Source organism: Dermacentor albipictus, chromosome 9, assembly GCF_038994185.2.
Source record: "Dermacentor albipictus isolate Rhodes 1998 colony chromosome 9, USDA_Dalb.pri_finalv2, whole genome shotgun sequence".
In the NCBI taxonomy this organism is placed as follows: domain Eukaryota; kingdom Metazoa; phylum Arthropoda; class Arachnida; order Ixodida; family Ixodidae; genus Dermacentor; species Dermacentor albipictus.
The window spans coordinates 22,634,920-22,653,645 of record NC_091829.1 but is presented as its reverse complement, the minus strand read 5'-3'; the positions used below and the strand labels follow the sequence as shown (position 1 = coordinate 22,653,645).

Genomic DNA, 18,726 nt, shown 5'->3' with positions numbered 1-18,726 from the left:
GTGTAATTTTAACCCTCAAGTGTGTTTAGCTGTGTTTCATGTGTGATACACTGATATTCAAGTGCGCTTGAAAACCAGGACGCTGCGCAACTACCGAGTCGATTTGAATTGAGCCTGTCCCATGTGAGCCAAAAAGTCATGTTGTAATGATTGCAGAGGGGATATACTTTAAATTCCGTTACGAAATCTGGGGGAGGTATGAATGTTTTAGGTATGTTTCCAACTGCCTGACTGTGCAACAAAAACAACTCTTGTTATTCTTTAAGCTTTACCCGACGAAAGGAATATTTAAACCGGACGAAATATAAAAGACGTTTACAGTTAATTGACGATGCCTCCGTAACCAGAGCTGCCCGAATCAGCAGCTGCATCAAGCAACACCAACTGAATCAGCGCGGACGCGACAGCGTTTTCAGCCGCATCATCATCGACGTCAACAATGAGAGCTGCCATCATTGATACATCATCACCAGCATCAACGCACCAGCGACAACTCTTCAACAAGGCAAACGACAGCAGCAGTATAGGAAACGTCATTCGCTGCCGCCAGCAACAAGCTAGGCCGGCATTCGACAAGGAATTCACGTAAATCGCAAGACCAATCACGAGCGACGTGAACGATGACGTCGCCGCGTAACGACAGGAATCGTCAGGGTCGTGACGTCTGCACTGACAGTCGGAAAGTCAGTCGGCTTGAGCAAAGTATGGGGCAATCGACCAAGACCGTCATCGCCGCCGGTGACAACAACAACAACAAGGTCTGTCGGCATGCAGCAAGGCCGACCGGGGGAAATCGAAAGGAACAATCCGCGGTGACGTCAGCTGGGCGCGCGCTCGTTTCCGAGTTGCGGAGGACCCAAGGAGATCGGAGCGGCCTTCAGTCGCAGGCGGTTTCCTCCTCGCCCGCCGACTCGGATCTCGCTCCGAGTGGCACCGGCCGAAAGGTCATGGGTAAAAGAAGCGGGAAGCGCGCCTCCACTGTCCTCCTTTCCCGTCTTCCCGATTTCCCTTTCTTTTTTCTCCCGTCGCGCCTTCTGCTCCCTCGTGAACGATGACATTACACGAGTCCTGCCTCACTTCCTGGGGTGGTGTGGTGATCTCGTTCTCGCTCCCGTGGCGTCCCTAAATTTACCCCTCGTTTAGCTAGTCTTAAGTTGTATAAATTTGTTTTATGTGCAGATGTTGTTCAGCGACGTCGTTGTCCGTCTGCCTCCGTCCCGTTGTCTATTCAGCTGTTCAAATGCGACTTGGATATGAACCAGTTAGCTTAGTTGAATACTACACCTCTCTGGTAATCCGTTATTTTGCACATGGTAACACGTTTACGGTCAAACTAAAGCTCTTATATGTATATATAGGGTGTCCCAGCTAACATTAGCCAGAGTTTAAAGATATGCGAATGCCATGTAGCTGAACGCAACCAAGGTAATGTTTGCCGTCGCTTCGAGATAACTATTTTTTTTCAGTCCGCCTGATTAGACAACTAGTATTAGTTCATCAACTTCTCAAATATAATTAATGAAAAGTGTCAGCGAGAAAGTTGTAGAGTGACGTGAAAAATTCCCGATACAGCGTTCTATTCCTCAATACGTGCTACATAAGTGTTTATTCGAGCGTGAAAGAAGTCCGCGAATACACGCAAAACGCCGCGAGCGGCCAGTCATGCGGCAATTGCGTGCATTTTCGGGCTTCTTTCACGCTCGGAAAAAATACTTATGTAGCACGTATTGAGCAACAGGGAGCTGTATCGAGAGTTTTTGATGTCACTCTACAATTTTCTCATTGACGCTTTTCTTGTAATTACAATGTTTGAGATTGTTAATTAAGACTAATTATCTAATTAGGCGGAATGAAAAGAAAATAGCTTGAGTATCTCCAAGCGACGGCAAAAAACATTACCTTGGTTCTGTACAGCTACGTGGCATTGGCATAGCTTTAAATTCTGGCTAAAATTGGCTGGGACACTATCTATCTATCTATCTATCTATCTATCTATCTATCTATCTATCTATCTATCTATCTATCTATCTATCTATCTATCTATCTATCTATCTATCTATCTATCTATCTATCTATCTATCTATCTATCTATCTATCTATCTATCTATCTATCTATCTATCTATCTATCTATCTATCTATCTATCTATCTATCCGTAGTGTTATTGTCGCTCCCGTTCTTCCGTCGCGTTTTCCTCGCTTCCTTTATTCCCGCGTAAGTCTTTCTTTTTATAATCTCCGCGCTTTCCCATCGGCTGTCTTGGAGATTTAGTCCGCATTTCCTTTTCTGGGGCGCCCGGCTATCTTTAGACAACGGCTCAAAGCCACGTGCTTTACGAGCATGTCGCAACTGGCTCCGATTCGCGCTCGCGCCCCATTAAAATGGCTTTAACGTCATTCATTATAGAGAGCTTGCGACAATCTCAGCTTGTTGCTAAACATAGCCCTACACGTGCGCCGTGGGAGCAGAGTTCGTGGGACTGCGTTGCACGTGTAGTTTTTGTTTTGCTGGAACACACACACACACACACACACACACACACACACACACACACACACACACACACACACACACACACACACACACACACAATTGAATTGCCCGTTCACTCGACGAATACTTTGTTTGGCGTGGTCTTTAGATCACAATTATTGCTTAATTCCTAATTCAGTTTTCCTCATTTTCACTTGATTAGAAAAACCGATGTGATAGCTCATAGTAAGAGTTATTGACCGTCTGAACCAGCAAAGCCGAAGCATATAGGCTTGAGGATTAAATGCGGATAAGTGATGTAAGCTTCAGTATCCAGGCCAGGGTGTACAAGAGCTCGAGATCGTTAGCCGGCTTCTTGAAGCGGCGATGTAGTACGTTTATTAGGGCAATATAACCACAGCGACGGAGTTATGAGAAATAAATTAGTAGGAGAATAAAAAAGTGGGCCGGGACACGTTTGGCTAGCAGCCGATGGTGTAATGAAAGGCGGCCTATGGATTTCACTGTAAAGTGTGCATGGTGATCAAAGATTTACGTAAGTATACTATCTCATGGGCTGACATTTAGGGGATAAGAAAATTACATTTTGATGGACAACTAAGGGCCGCGGAACGAGCGATGGGGAGAAAATGATTTAGGAGACTGGAGAACGATGATATTGATTAGCGAACTCGATTAGCGGATATTCTGTATTTTAAGGACAGACACGGAGTTGGCGAAGGTAGGATAATCCATGGAGCTTATCAGCGGTGTAGAACGTTAGAATAGCAGAGCTACAGGACAGTGAGGGAAACGAAGCGAATTAAAAGGTGACACAGGATTAAACGCAGTCATGAGATAAGGAAATGTGCAGGCATTAAGTGATGTCGGGTGACACGACAGGGGTGACTGTAGGTCCCCGGGAGAAGATGTTGACTTAATCCCTTGCCTTCTGTATTCAGTGTTGATAATGGTTATCCTAAATTTAAAAGAAAAGAGAGAAATGATTTGTTTAGTACGTAAATTGTCCAGCGACCAAAGTGGCTCATAATGTAAGAATGACTTGAATAAATAGATTTGCTTCTGATTTCAGCTCTCCTGAATTTTCGAAAAGAATTTGTAGTTATTGTGGACTGTTAGTAATACCTTAAACCCACGCTTTCGCTATCCTTTCTTTTCTGTCTTTTTTTTTTCATGCATCAGTTTCATGTATCGGTATAGTTCTAGTGAGTTCGATTTTCTAGGCAAGCGTTTCCATATACATAAATTATGGTGCAACATTAGTGCATGGCCTATACTGGGAGTTAGGTCTCAGTACTTGAGGTTGTCGTAAACCTACAGTATAGTTGGAGTTCATAATATTGCTGATCTTTTATTGTACTGTTACTAATAGATTTACTACTTACCATAGGTGCACTAATCGGTGTGTTGCGTTTACTGTATTTCTTCTTCTTCTTCTCCTTCTGCTGTGGGGGTTTGTACTTCCTTCTTTTTTACTTCTTGTTTTGTTCTATGGCTTTTTGATTAATCGCTAGTAAATTAAATGCTTCGTTTTAATATTTTGTTTTAGTTCATCAATACAATCACAGCAGTCACCACTGTCATGGTGTACTTGTTCTCGTCTATTTCCTTTGGTTATTTGCGTTTTCTGCTTTGTTTTTAACGCGTGTTTGCTGCATTATTGGACATGTTTATTGCCTTTTCACCAACGAAGCATACGTTAAGCTGACGTTTTCGGGCTTCTGTGTAATTTCTTTCACGGAGCTGCAACTGCACCTCCTTACGTTAGACTTTCCTGGGGTCGGCCTACGTGTTTATGTTTTGGCAAGACGCCAAGAAGTCCTTGCACCCTGTGTGAACCTAACCTTAAGCTTAAACCTAATAACTAAAGCCTAATAGCATGGAAGTCTGCAGTACATATTCGGTTTTATGGTCGTTTCGCTAAAACGGGACTTTGGCGTACGGTTATGGGCATTTTGTTTTCTGGAAGTACCAATAAAAAGATGTCTTCGACGGAGATATATAAAAAAAGCGAGCCTGAGCACTAATTTGCTAATAAAAGTATATCGTCTTCGACTACTTGCGAGAGCTTTACAATTTCGCTCAGACGGGGTCAGTCTTGTTCTCTTGTGCCAAGTATACCACATATCGACGTTGAGCTTCTTGTGTCCCCCCCCCCCCCCCCTCCCAATCCTCTATGCGAAACATCGAAAGATGTAACTGCTGGTCTCCTTGTCCAGACGTGCTAGACCGTGCTATGTGATCCATAAAAGTTTGTCTGACGTTTCTGTCGTATAAGCGACCAACAAAATTGCTTCAGTTAATTGACAGTAAAATTTTCACGATGTTTTCCTCCCTGTAATCGTTTTGTCTCGTGCGAAAAAATCTCCTTCGTGATCTGGCCGACCGTAACGGAGGCATTTACTTAATAAATATCTATCGTTGATTGTTATCACCAATAAACCAATCCTGTCACACGCAAAGCAATTACACTGCGCAAGTTGCTTCAACTTGATTATTTGTTCATTGCTTCTTGATTAAAGTGTTTGTTACAGTGCTGGATCCTGTGCATTTGCGCTTATTTAGCTATTAAGGGGAGAAAATTGTGAAAGCATTGGCCTCTTTATAGCCGGCTGTATCCCAAAGTCCGACACTATATAACCAGGAAAGAAATAAAGAGAAAATAAAATAAGAAATAAGAGAGATGAATATTACGTAAAACGATAGCACACTGCACACGCTATAGCAACAAGAACGAAAGATCACAAGCATGTAAGTAGTATAATATGGCATCAATAACACCGGAAACAAGGCCTAAATATTTAGTGCAGTCACCACATCAAGTTGGAAGAATGGAACATCTAACCTTGCGCATTATGCATTGCACATTAAGTTCTTTTTTTATATTAACCCACGAAAAATGGGAAAGTGTACCTTTTTAGATTCGATTATTCCAATATCCCAAACACACTGTTCATCGTCGTCTTCGTCATCGTCTTCGTCATCGTCATCATCATCGTCATCATGACAGGCATAGTCATGCGCATCTTCGTTGATCCAGTGCGACTCGTATTGTCTCTTGCGCATGCGCTGAAAACGCCCACTTCTTGCCTGGGAACATTTTAGCGTTAGCATCCCGCCATCTAATCATCTGCCATATATGTCGCCCTCTTTGTTTTGGTGTTTAATTTGATTCTCTGATTACTTGCGGCTACCGTCGGCCGGCGGACCACGCGTCTTGTTCAAGGTCACTTTTTCTTCGCAAGAACAATATCAGCAGCCACTTCTTGCTTCTTATTACACGCTAATTTACAAGACAGGGCGGGGTGAACTGGGATAGTTACACTGTGCTTCGTTACGAAATCGTAAAGAAATGTTGAAAAAAAAATAAAGGTCGTGGGTGGAAACCGAAACCGGCTAAACGAAACCGGATGCCAAGGATACATCAAGCAGAAAACATCTTTCACGCATGCGCTTTTTGTGGTCTTCGCAGGGTAAAAGTTACGCTCGGTTTGCCCCAGAGCGTAATGAAAACGCTGCTTTTGTTAAAAATGGAAGGCTTAACAAAAGCAGCCTATGCCCGAGCTAGAAATTCGCGCAAATTACCTTAAATCGCCCCGCATCTTCACGGCCTTTTCGAGGGAGGGGGGAGAGGGGATGGCGGCTGATATTTCTTGGAAACCCGAAGGTCTCTCGTTATACAAGCTTTGTTTTCAAAACACCGTGAAATATAGCAGGGTGTAGGGATGAGAAAACGAAAGGATATCCCCTTAACGGGATAGGCGACGTCCTATTTCAGAGGGATAACAAGGACAATAAGCCGGCCGTGACGGTGAAACGGGAGAAGCAGACGATGGGAAGGTCGTCTGTGAACGGAAAACAGACGACGCACGCACGCGCGCGCAGAAGACGACACCCTTGAAGCATATGCTAAAAGACACGTAAAAGAATAAAAAGCGAGAGAAAATGGCTTAAACTTAAGGCCGGGCTTGGGCCAATAAGAGCGCTTTATTTGGCGAGCGCGACGTCCCCTTCATTGCGCTGCTTTTTGTTCCTGCTTACGATGCTTCGAAGAAGCAAGCAAGAAACGAACGGGCTTTGGGGACCCTCGAAGGTCGTGCCCTGCCATAAATGGGTATAAAGGTCAACTTCTTTAAAGGGTCCCTCTATAGCTCCACGAATACGCATACGCTTGCTGCTTTTCATAACGTTTCGGAGGAGCTCGGGACACAACTTCTTTCCGGTCAAGGCCGCTCGTTCTCGTTTCGTAAACTGTCATTTTCTTCTTCTTGCAGACGAGACGTGCTTGTGCATGTCGTCTGCAAGAAGAGCGACGTCGATGAAACACTCGAAGTCGCGGTTTAGTGCCTTCACGTGTTTCCACTTCACCTGACTCTGCGTATACTTTGCCGTTTGCGCAGTGCTTTACTTGTAGTTGCCCACTGTCCAATACTTTTGTTGTTTTGGTACAACGTTTCGCTCCCCTGACCTGGAGTGTGGCTAAAAATACGCGAAACGGAATTAACCGGTGACGTCTGTTCGAAAGAGGAGAGGTTGCAACCGCCATAGCAGCAGTGCCTGAGCGTGGGACACATCAGATGGTATCAGTATTTGCTCGACTCGTTGGACAAATTATATGGTAAAACGAATAAAAATGAAAAGAAAGAAATAAGGCGGTCGAAAGAAGAAAGCGATGAATATCTTTAGTTGTTCACAAAAGTAGAATCGAGCATGTCAAAGAACGCTGGTGCCATATGCTCCACTTGAAATGTCTCCAGACGACGTCGTGCTACAGAGTGTTTCTCACCTAACAAGTGACAGGCGGCGCGCGGTTTTTGCCGTCCGATTTTCTCGTATTCCGGAAGAGGGAGCCTAAAACTGCAATGTCAATCAACTTTCAACTTCACAGAAACTCACCACAGAAACCTTACTTGAGCGCCACTGATGTCGGAAACTTGGAGATAGACCTTTACTTGTATCTTCATGATGGGCGCCTCAACCTATGTGTGAATCATGAGCATACTTTAGTCAATAGAAAGTTTTAGCCTGTGGATAAACATCAGCAATAGTGACAGTAACGACACCTTGCAGCCGTTTGTCCGCTCAAAAAGCGTCGGGGACATTGTCCTGTATCCTGCTGTACTATAGTCGGAAGAAAACTTGGCCATTGTAGATCGTTTATTATGTTGCCGAGGTCTGCGTTGCGCCGCCTGCCAGGCTGCGCACACGCTTTCACTGCAATATATTTATGCGTTCTCGTTGTACTTCACGCCGGAAGGTGTCGCCACTAGCGCTGTTCGGTTGACGTCTGCATCTCTGGTATTTCTGAATCCCATAATGCGGACAAGATAAATATATCTGATGGCATGCTGTTACGGCTAGCTCAATTTGCGGCAAGCCTTATTTGTATCTAAGACAGGCACCGCTACATTTATTGTTGGTGCGCGTGCCTCTTTGTTCGTTCAGTCCTGGTTCGTGCGAACGTCAATGAAAATGTGAAGGCGACCGAGGGCTGAAAGGGGCGTCAAGAATACAGCGCGTTCCTGAAGCCAAAAACGCATCATGCCAGGCAACGCTTCGGCGTTGACATCGCTGACGACCGTCCCGATGAGGTCGCTAGGCCAAGCGCACTTGTTGCTGTGTAGAAGACAACTCGAGGAGTGAGTAACGACAATGCAACTCCTGAGCGTAGGTGAAAGAACGATTGAGAGAAATAAAAAGAAAGAAAGGAAGGAAGAAAAACAAACGTGCCAGGGGCACGTTAAAAGGCGCAGTAATGTTGTCGAAACTGGACAGCGCCAACAGAAGGGGAAAGTAGAAATGGTGTGAAAAAGCGACAAAATCGCAAAATAAGTAAACAAAGAAAGAAAGAAAGGACGAATAAATAGACGCCAAAAAAATCACAGGAGGCCGAGGTTTACATGCTCATCGTGGACAGGCTCAAACTCGAAGGGTTTGTTTACTTTACACATTGGTTTTTGCCGTTGCTGCCGCGTGCGTTAAAAATATACGAAACTAATAACAAGAAAAGCAGACGATAGCTTGTCCACTGCCTCTCTAGCTCTCTCGTCTGTCCAATAGCAGGAGGATGTTGCGCGTACGTGTGTGGTGTGTGCGTGTGTTCGCAGGCGTGAAAAGCAAACGTTTGTGTTTCTTTTATGTCTGCGGTTATGAACGTTTCAGCTATGACCCAAGCCATGCGTCGCGCATTTAACAGTCGTATGGCGACAGACCTCAAGCCTCGGACATGCGCTCGGAATTGAAAACCTGCCGACGCCCTGACGCAGGGGTGTTTTTTCGTATTTGTTCGTTCGGTACTGAGGCTCGTGGGATGCGTCCTTTTTTTTTTCTGTGCAGGTTTCCCTCGTCGCTTCGCACGAGTTGTTTTCTAATTCAAGTGCTGGGCAAACGTTCCGAGCACGGTCCGCGCTATTTTTGAAGCTGACCGCGCCTACGTTCGTTTCACGAAGCGTATGTGGGTATTTATTCTGGACAGTTGGCTTCGCGCTTATCCGTGGTTGCGCAGAAATAGCAGTAAATCACTTTTCGTAAATATTGGAAGCACCATCGAAGGATGTCAAGCTAAAATAACAGAAGCGAACTAGAATAACGCCGTGAAAAGTTGGTGGGAAATTATTAGGGACGACGTCGTGTTCTGGATGGTTGTAATATACACAATGCTGCGCCGAGCTCTAATCTACACAGTCTGGAATCGTACGCTTGCCGGGTAGATCGCACCACTTTCGACATGTAAGTCATCTTTAGGAAGTTAGGTATGCTGCACATAATTCCAAGCTACGTGCATTGTTTAAGTCCATTGCACCTTGTTTAAGTGGAAATAGTTCCTAACTCTTTATGCCGTCTGCAGTTCTGCAAAAGGACAACGAAGTGCTCAGAAGTGTTCGCAAAAGAAATGTGCGGAATACTCTACATATCGACAACCGAAGGTCAACCGCGGATGTTTGCTGAATTACTGTAGCTCTCTTGCACCTGCTGTGTGGCGTTTCCACACGATGCTTTGCACGTTTAACAATCCAAAGTAACGTGCCTAACAATACACAAATATCAAATGACACTCGATGTTTAAGAGTGACAGCGTACGAGAATGCGCGAATACATATAACGACAGTAAGTTTCACAGCATGAACTTGCACACCAAATGACAACACGAGAATGCGCAATTACTTTTTACGTTTAGTTAGGAATACAGGCTAGCGTGGCAAAGGACAGCAGAATAATGCCAAATGACACTCCGAGTATACAACCGAAGCTAGGGCACAAAACGGGGAGCTGTTGAATGCAAATTGCATTTCAAGAACGTGAACAATATGTATAGTGTCAAAACGACAGCAAAGGAATGTCAGATGACGCAATTACAGGAGCGCCAATTACAATGCCAAGTGACTGCTCACAAATTGAAGAATAAATTTCGGGCAATTACGCTAACTAGAGTACGAGACGGGAGTATACACGAATACCAGATGACGCTCCAATGACAAGTACGCAAACTAGCAGTTAGAAAAAGAAATACATAAAGCGCCAGCTGAAGCGCAGATCAGAGTACCAAACTGGAATTCGATGATACCAAGCGACTCAAGGGCGGGAAAGCAAACACTGCAGCTTTAATTGTGACCACGCCGGAACTGCAAATGAACGAAGCTGCGTGTACGTATAATGCGAACGAGCGTGTTAAGCGGGAATACGCGTATATGTCAAATGGCGATCCAAGCATATGCGAGAGCGCAAGCTATAGCTCTTCAAAGAATAACACATGAAGGCCGGTGGCGACAAGAACGGGGAATTCCGAGTAGCACTCCAGGTCCTAGAATTCCGAATGCGTGCGAGTTCGCAAACTTGAAATATGTACCCACGCGCTTCGCTGTAAAATTCATCGCCACCGCCGCAGTGCCCTTTCGAGCTCACCGCGCGAGAAGCGTTCGCGACCTTCCTTTCTGTGTGCGGGGTTAAGAAAGGACGCGTATGCAGCGAGTATACGAAAAATAAAGAACCTAAAGGTAAACGACTGGGTGGTTGTTGTACAGTAGAGCGGTGCGTGAAATGTTATAAACGCGAGGCCTTTAGCAAACTTCAACGGCACGGTGGTAGCTGAAACACGTGTTATTTGCACGGGAGAGCGGGAAGCTGCGGCTCGCAGTTTTCGAGAAGGCAATTACGCGGCTTTGAACGTCGCTTAGACAGTATAAACGATGTAGAAAGAAAAAGAAAAGCGTTAACGAATCACGCAGTTAAAGTATTATTGTCGTGTGGGTGGAGATGCCAGATAGGGTAAAAGAAGAAGAAAGGAAAAGGCCAGATGGGAGTCGGCAAAGACAATGGAAAAGAGAATCGAAACAGAAGGGAAAGTTATATTACGATATAATGTGATCGATATATTATGTAATGTGATCGATGTATTACGATATAATGTGATACAATTTGATCCATAAAACGCGCAGTTCTCTATATATATATGTCTTTTTTTCCAGGGGTCACGTTAATTTTAATATGTACACATACATACCTCGAAAAAGCAGATGGATAAACGGCGCCGCTGTAGCTCACTTGGTGAGAGCATCGCATTCGTAATGCGAAGACGTGGGTTCGTACCCCACCTGCGGCCGGTTGTGTTGTCATCCACTTTAATTTCAATTTATTTTATTCGTTCTTTAATTCAATTAAACACTACCGATCCTGTTCCTTATGCTGCCCTTGGTGTCAATGTTTGTTGGCTTCTTATGATGTCACTAATAAAGGTCGGACCCCTCGGTTTCCTTTCTTCTCGTTCACACACACACACACACACACACACACACACACACACACACACACACACACACACACACACACACACAAACACGCGCGCGCACACACACACACACACACACGCACGCCCATATATATATATATATATATATATATATATATATATATATATATATATATATATATATATATATATATATATAGACTTCACCAATCGTGAATGACATTGAAAACTAGAAAACGAAGGACACGGTCACAATGAGCTTATGAAAGAGCAAATTGCATATATTTCGCCAAGAGCACTGGTTCGGTATATAGGCCGAAAGAAAAAGCACGTTAAAGATAAACACCTGGAGCACGCCTCATCACAGCCACCGGCTTGAATTGGGAGAATATGTTGTTCTACAGTGATAGGTGTTAGTGCAGCAATAGCTCTAAGTGTAGCGACAGTTGCAGAAGCATTTTGCCCCCTCAACTGCGAAACTTTCATTATGAATAAGTATTGCACTTCTTTTGTGTCTTCGTGCTGCATTCAGGTGAATGGCAATTTGCGCTTCTATGAAACATCCGTCTCCTAGCGTAATTCCGCCGAACCTATTTGCTCGTACAGTGATAGCTGTTGAGGATCTGTCATTGTATTTCCTTGGGCTTCGTCATTCGTTTCACTATAATTTTTGTCCTTGTCCTGGTTCTTTCTCAGTAGGAGCTATCCACCACAGTAGATAACTCCCCCCCCCCCCCCCAATTCACTTTCGACGCCGGCTTCGCGACTTGTCGGCTATTGTGACCTCATGATCTTGCTTTCAACATCGTCATTATCATTTCCGCCGTCGCAGTCGTGTCTTGATAGTATGATCGTCATAGGAGGAGGAGGATGAAAAGGAAGGAAAGGTAGGGAGGTCAGCCAGACGCATGTCCGGTTTGCTACCCTACACAGGGGAAGGGGTTAAAGGGAAGAAAAGAAAAGAGAGCGAGGGAAGAAGGCACTACCGGTGTGAGCACATGCGGATGTCCACAACCTCACGCCTATATATATGATCGGTCACTGAGGCCAGTGGCTTTCGTGAAATGTAGCAATGCATAATACCATCATCGTCGTTACGTACCCATACCATCGTCATTGTCATTGATGAGATCATCGCCGCCGGGCCGTCATACCATCGTCTTCATTGTCATTAATGCCCCAATCGTAAATATGTCGTGATACTGTCATCGTGTGGTCATCGTCATTGTCTCCATCGTCATCATCATCATAGTCCTGTCATGTCATCATAATCTTCACATTCATTAGTACCGTCACGGTAATCGTGACGTCATACCGAAGTCGTCATGTCGTCACCATACCATCGTGGCCCTCGTGCCGGCGTCGTGCCAGCATCGATACTTATTCTGTCGATCCAGCTGTCGCCATTTCGAGCAGCACATAATGTTTTTTTTTTTCTTTGAGTAGTCTCCCACAATACTCTATCCTCGAAATGTCCAAGTTCATTCCCGCACACACCCTGCAATGAACACGTATTTAGTCTTCGGTGCGCGAAAGAGTAATCGCCACTATGTGTGGTTGCATTAAGCTGTAACACACTATACCCGGGACCACATTTTATCATCATGTGGGCTATGCACGACTTGCGAGACAGTATTCCTCCATTCAGCTGCCGCAGCATCCCAAGGGCAGCGTCGTGGGTGTTTTTTGGGGGCGCGGTGGCATTCAGGCGTAATGAAGGAATCACGGGTCGAGGGGTACGAGGCAGACGTATAGCTATGACATTTAGATGGCGAAATGGAAGAGTCGGGATGGCGGAACGCACACAAAAGTTTGGCATTCGAGGATGCGAGCCCTAGGAAGAAAAAGAAAGAAAGGAGGAAAGAAAGAAAGAAAGAAAGAAAGAAAGAAAGAAAGAAAGAAAGAAAGAAAGAAAGAAAGAAAGAAAGGGCATATAGGGCGAAACGTAAGTGGGAGTGCTGAGGGAACACGAAGCGACCGCGAGCCGACTGTTGGCCGTCATCCCAGCGTGTAGGTCGTAAAAGATCGCCGATGGGCAACGTTGCCCGATCGTTATGCGGCCGTGAATTAATGTGGGTGCGTTCTGTGCGTGCGTGTAGCAGGGAGTCGTCGCACTTGGCCTTTCGGTTAGCTACAGATGCTGCGAGGAATCGGGAACGGAGAGAAGACGTACCGCGTTTTCTCGGCTACGGTACGCAGGCGGTGAGCGTTCTGACAAATTTCTTCTTTTTTTCTTTCTTTTACGTCTTGCGTTATAGTAAGTTTAATACTTGTACGGTCTCTCGAATTTATTGAGCCACACTGTTAATTTGAAATATGTATTTTGTTTTGCAGACAATTATGAGGTTTAACGACCCGAAGCTGTGGGGGGGTATGAGGGATTCGGGTTAATCCTGTGCACCCGGGATTCTCTAACGCGCACCCAAAAGTACGGTACACGAACTTTTCTTTTCTTCTTTTTTTCTTGCATTCCGTCCCCATCGAAATACGGCTGACGCGGCGGGGATCGAACCTGGGACCTCGTGCTTAGCAGCGCGACGCCATTTTCGCTGTGCCACTGAGGCGGAACGCTTTGGTTGACCTACCTTTGCTGAAAACATTACTGAACAGGAAAAGTGAAGTGGGAGATCGAGAGCGGCAACAATGTTTCTGAATGATTCACTCACCTGTTGCAGGCACCGGTACTATACGCGATATATATATATATATATATATATATATATATATATATATATATATATATATATATATATATATATATATATATATATATATATGCTACGTTCGATACGCAAACGCTGCTTGCACAAGATGGTTTATGCGCTCTGGGGGACACCGTTTTCCCGAACAACTGCAGTCAAGAAATACACGATTAAAAAAGAATATTGGTCAATTGACTTTTGTATGTTCACAATTATTGTGCATATTCGTATCAGAAACTTTAGGACACTCGTCGTATAAAGGCAGCTCAATTTCGACTCAAGTTGAATATGATGTTGTATATGAGGCATAAGTGTCATAAGTGTCACGTGACATTTTTTAAAATAAGGATTCGCACAATTTCTGTATGAATCATGAAAAGAACACATAAATTTACTTGGCTTGAATCCAGAATCTTTTCAATAGAATCATGGCGCAATTGTGGTTTTTTCGGCTTAATTAATGTCCCACAACTATTAAATGAACGAGATATTCAACTTCTATGCGTCGCGTTGTCCCCTGTTTAAGAAGCAGTCGAGTGACAGTGGAGTTTTATCTTTCTTCGAACTTGCATATATTGGTTATGCCAAAGGTAGTCATTAAGCGGAGTAAAATGTGGAAGAGCCAACAATAAACTTAGAAGAGCCAAAAACACAACTTACAGGAGCCAAAGGGTTCTTCTCTGAGCATGTATGACACTGCACCTGGTGCTGAACACAAGTGCATATTACCCTCGTAAGGTTTACTGGTATCGGTGTTGTAGTTTCATAACTAACGAAATATAGCCAGGGTATCAAAGTCGGCTCGGCTATATTGTCACTAATTAATGTAAAGAGCGCCTGTTGACGCAAATGTCAAGGTGTGCAGTTTTATAAATGCTGCCGTGTTTTTGGAGAACGTGAATACTGCTACATCAAAGGGGATTTCCGTCGGAACTGCGCCTTTAGGAAGTAAATGTCAAGTGTTGAAATTCTATCATGAGGCAAACGCTACCTGATCATAATTTGAACGCCGATGGTCGCACTTGGAGGAGGCATATAAACTCGGTTGGTTTGGGAATGCAGGTAGTGAAATAAAGGTAACACTGGCGAAAGTTGTAAATCTTTCACCAGAAATAGAAGCGTCATATATCCCGCTTTAAAGAAAGATTATACTTCAAGAATGTCAACTTATTTCGACTTTCTGCAACGTGTCTCCACAGCCAACGTTGTTTCTCTTATTTCTGCTTTCTCTCTCTCTCTCTCACTTTCTCGCGGACTATTGGCGGGAAAAGGTGGTAATATCGCGGCGAGAGAGAGAGGGTGACCGCGTGGGCGTTGGACGCCGCGGTGAAAAAAAATTGGGTTTCTCCTGTGATCGTCTGACATTTCCGCGCTCCTCCTGGCGTGGGAAGGGCGCGTCGGACATGAAGGGAGAGGGGAAAGAAATCGGGAAGAAAAGGCAAGAGTGCGTTGGGGAAGGGAGGACGAAACTGGGGAGAGGTGCGTTGGGGAATCGAGGGAGGAAGAAACCGGCAAGGGCGCTTTGGGTATCGCAGAGGAAAACCAGGGAAAATAGGGAAGGGGCGTCTGCTAGGGAGGGAGAGAATTTGGGAGCAAAGGGAAAGGGCGCTTGAAGTTTCGGGAGAAATTATGGGGAGAAAGGGAGATAAAGGGAAGGGGCGGAGGAAAAAAAGTGTGAAGAGATGAGAGGCGCGCGCTCTGAAAGGTCGTCGGGTTACAACGTGAAGCGAGCCGTGGTGTAGTTCGTTCATCGGTTGCGTCACGGTGCCGCTTCGCTTTCGAATGAATGACACGCCGGCTGGCTCGCACACAATGCGAAGAACATGTTCATTCACCGCGGCGAAAGAAAATAAACAACGAAAGGGACGACAATAAATTAAAGAGCCACGATTCGGCGAGCGTCTTGCGAGTCGTAAAACAGCGAGTGCTATCCGGAGATCGCTGTCGCAAGAGGACGGGCAGTGCTTTCACACAGGCGAACTTTAACGCTGTTCTGATTTTAACTATGGCAAAGGAAGAAGCAGATCAAGCGATATATTTTACAGTGAATGTGTCCATCGATAAAAAAACGGGACTGTAAAACAAAAAACAAAACTGGAACAAACAAATGAACACGTAGAACTTCGATTCGGCTTCGGGTTTGTCATTAGTAAAGTGCGATGAATGGGAACTTATATGCCGAAACTACGATTTGTGAATGTACACCATATTAAGCTTACTTCAATCGTTTGTTTATGCGTTTGTATGTTTTCTAGAATATCTCTGCACCTCTACAACATTGCCAAGATGGTACCGAGATATATCTTCGTATAATCGCTGGGTATTCACTTACGTCGTCAGTGTACTTATTTGTTTGTACATTTTATTGAATCCTAACGTCCGAGGGCATCATTACATACGATGAGTTTCTTAGAATCAGATTTCACCTTACAGTGTGCCCGTTCCATGACACACCTGCCAGAAGAATACACAGTCATACCTGCCACACAGTCACAATACCTGCCACACAGTCAATACCTGCCACACAGTCACATCAACAGTACTGGGGGTAATTCCTTGGTATTATGTCGACTACGTTGTTGCCGAGATAAAATCCTGATATATTTAACTTATTTCATTCGTTCATTTATTTATTTCGCATGTCAATCTGAATATTTAGGTCCTACTGAATAATTAGTTTGAAACGATTCTACCAGGACTTATTTATTTATTTGGTTGTTTATTTTTTAAAATATTAGGTCAAATTCACTGTGAAGTTGCTCTACCAGGTTTTGTAATGCGAACGAAACTTGTCTTTGAAGTATACCGCTAGTGTGCCAACAGAAATTTCAAAAGGCTCACGCTGAACGCGTAAATGTTTCACATATATTACTGTAATCCGAAACTTTACTCGTTTTTCCTGGTTAGACGTTATAGCGATAATTTTGGCAATTGCGATGTCTCTTGGCAGTGCAGTCACAGATCAGTAAATCTGGATCCTTATTTTTTTCTCTCTCTGTTGATGACCGATGATTTCTAGAAGAAAAATTCAGGCCATACGTCTCGCTTCTGCTTCTAACATCTGGTAGTTCGCAGTTTTCTTATTTTTTTAATGCAACAAATTTTTTTCAAGTATAGATGACTGGAGATAGACATCACGGTTGAGGCCGGCTACTCCTACTTGCCTAGCCAAGCAATACATGCCAAAGGTAGGCCGTCTGCTGAAACAAACAAGCAGATAAAGGAAGCAGTTAATAAGATGTAAGCAAGATTCGAAACGTGCTCACTAATTTTTTAACGGAGAGTTGAAGTAAGTAAATTGCATTTCATTAGATGAACTATTGAGAGACGGTAAAAAAAAGAAAATTGAAAAAATAAAATAAAATTTAAGCATGCCGACTTTATTCGAATCGGTCCAGTGGTTGCCATTCATTCATTCATTCATTCATTCATTCATTCATTCATTCATTCATTCATTCATTCATTCATTCTTATTCCCTTAAAGATCCCCGAGAGGGTATCACATAAGGGGTGCTTTTCTTTGTTAGACAGAATATTGCTGATAACGATCAGTGCGATGTTATATTTGATATTCTATGCATGGAGCTTGATGGGCAGGTGATAGTGGCGATGTTGCGAGAAAGGCCGTTCCAGTCTTTTGCTGCTCCGGGGAAAAAAATGAAGCAGAACATGTTTTAGTGCGTGCACATGGGCGAGAAATTTGCATGAGGGAATTTGGCGTTTCACGTGTATTCGAAGAGGAACATCGGAGTTGTCAGTGCGCTGTAGCTTACTTCCAAGGTTTCGTAATACTTCCGAGAGTCTTTGTTCAGGTGGTCGAGAAAGACAGAAATGTTCGCGTTTGCCTGCTGCATAACCGATTGTACCTAACAGTAATAATTCCATTAACCGCAATATTTAGTTGAAGACAATCCGTTTGCAAAGCCACAAATCCATTTCAAGCCAGAAGGACGAAGCTCTGGCAAATCTGCGTACAGGTCCCCGTCAAAAGGTCCTGCGCCGGCGATTATATTCAATTCTAACAGCTCCAGTAGGGAAATTCAAGGGACACTTTCTCACCATCGATGGTTTCCGAGTGGCGAAATCACTTGAGAAGCGCCGCCACTTACCCGCCCGTCCACGCGTTGAGGGTAGCTGTGTGGGATTGTCGATAAGCCATCTTCTAATTGCGGCTCTAGCAAGACAACTGTCTCATGTACATAAGCACTCACCACTTCTCTTATCATCATCATCAATCCCAGTACTTTCACTCCCCTTCCCTCTTCCCCAGTGCAGAGTAGCAGACTAGAGCGCACTAGATCAGGTCGACCTCTCTGTCTTTCCTATCAATAAATCCAATTCAACTTTTTTTTTGTTCTGGTGCAGGCTGAGCGACACGGACATATGAGGCACCCGAGGCAACACACGTGACCTATGTTGTTTTGTTGTCCCCACGTGACCTCTATATCCCAATCCGTGTCGTTGGGCCTGTGCTAAAACAAATATAAAAGTTCGCGCACGTATTGGCTGTGGGACGAAAAGTTCGGAGCGAGACACTATGCGGTCCCGGTGTGGCCTCGAAGATCTGGCGGTATGCGCGGAGCCTGATCTTGGAGGCTATGTTACGCGCAAGGGCTGAAGAACGAAGTTACGGCGGCGGCCAACGGCAAGGCAAAAGCAGCGCGTGGAGTACTCGGCCAGTTTTATCGCGTTCGCCTCGCGTTTAGAAGAAAAAAAGACAGAAAAGAAAGGTGTGTGTGTGTGGGGTGGAGGAGCACTTGGGTCTTATCAGCAATGCGGCAGTTTG

General features: G+C 44.5%; 1 protein-coding gene and 1 non-coding gene across 7 annotated transcripts in view; both read left to right on the top strand.

Moving 5' to 3' along the window:
• LOC135901959 (serine-rich adhesin for platelets-like) overlaps positions 1-18,726 on the top strand; it is a 184,422-nt gene that overhangs the window by 94,492 nt on the left and 71,204 nt on the right. The window lies entirely within an intron of this gene.
• On the top strand, positions 11,019-11,091 carry TRNAT-CGU (transfer RNA threonine (anticodon CGU)). The gene has a single exon. It is a non-coding gene; the product is annotated as a tRNA-Thr (tRNA).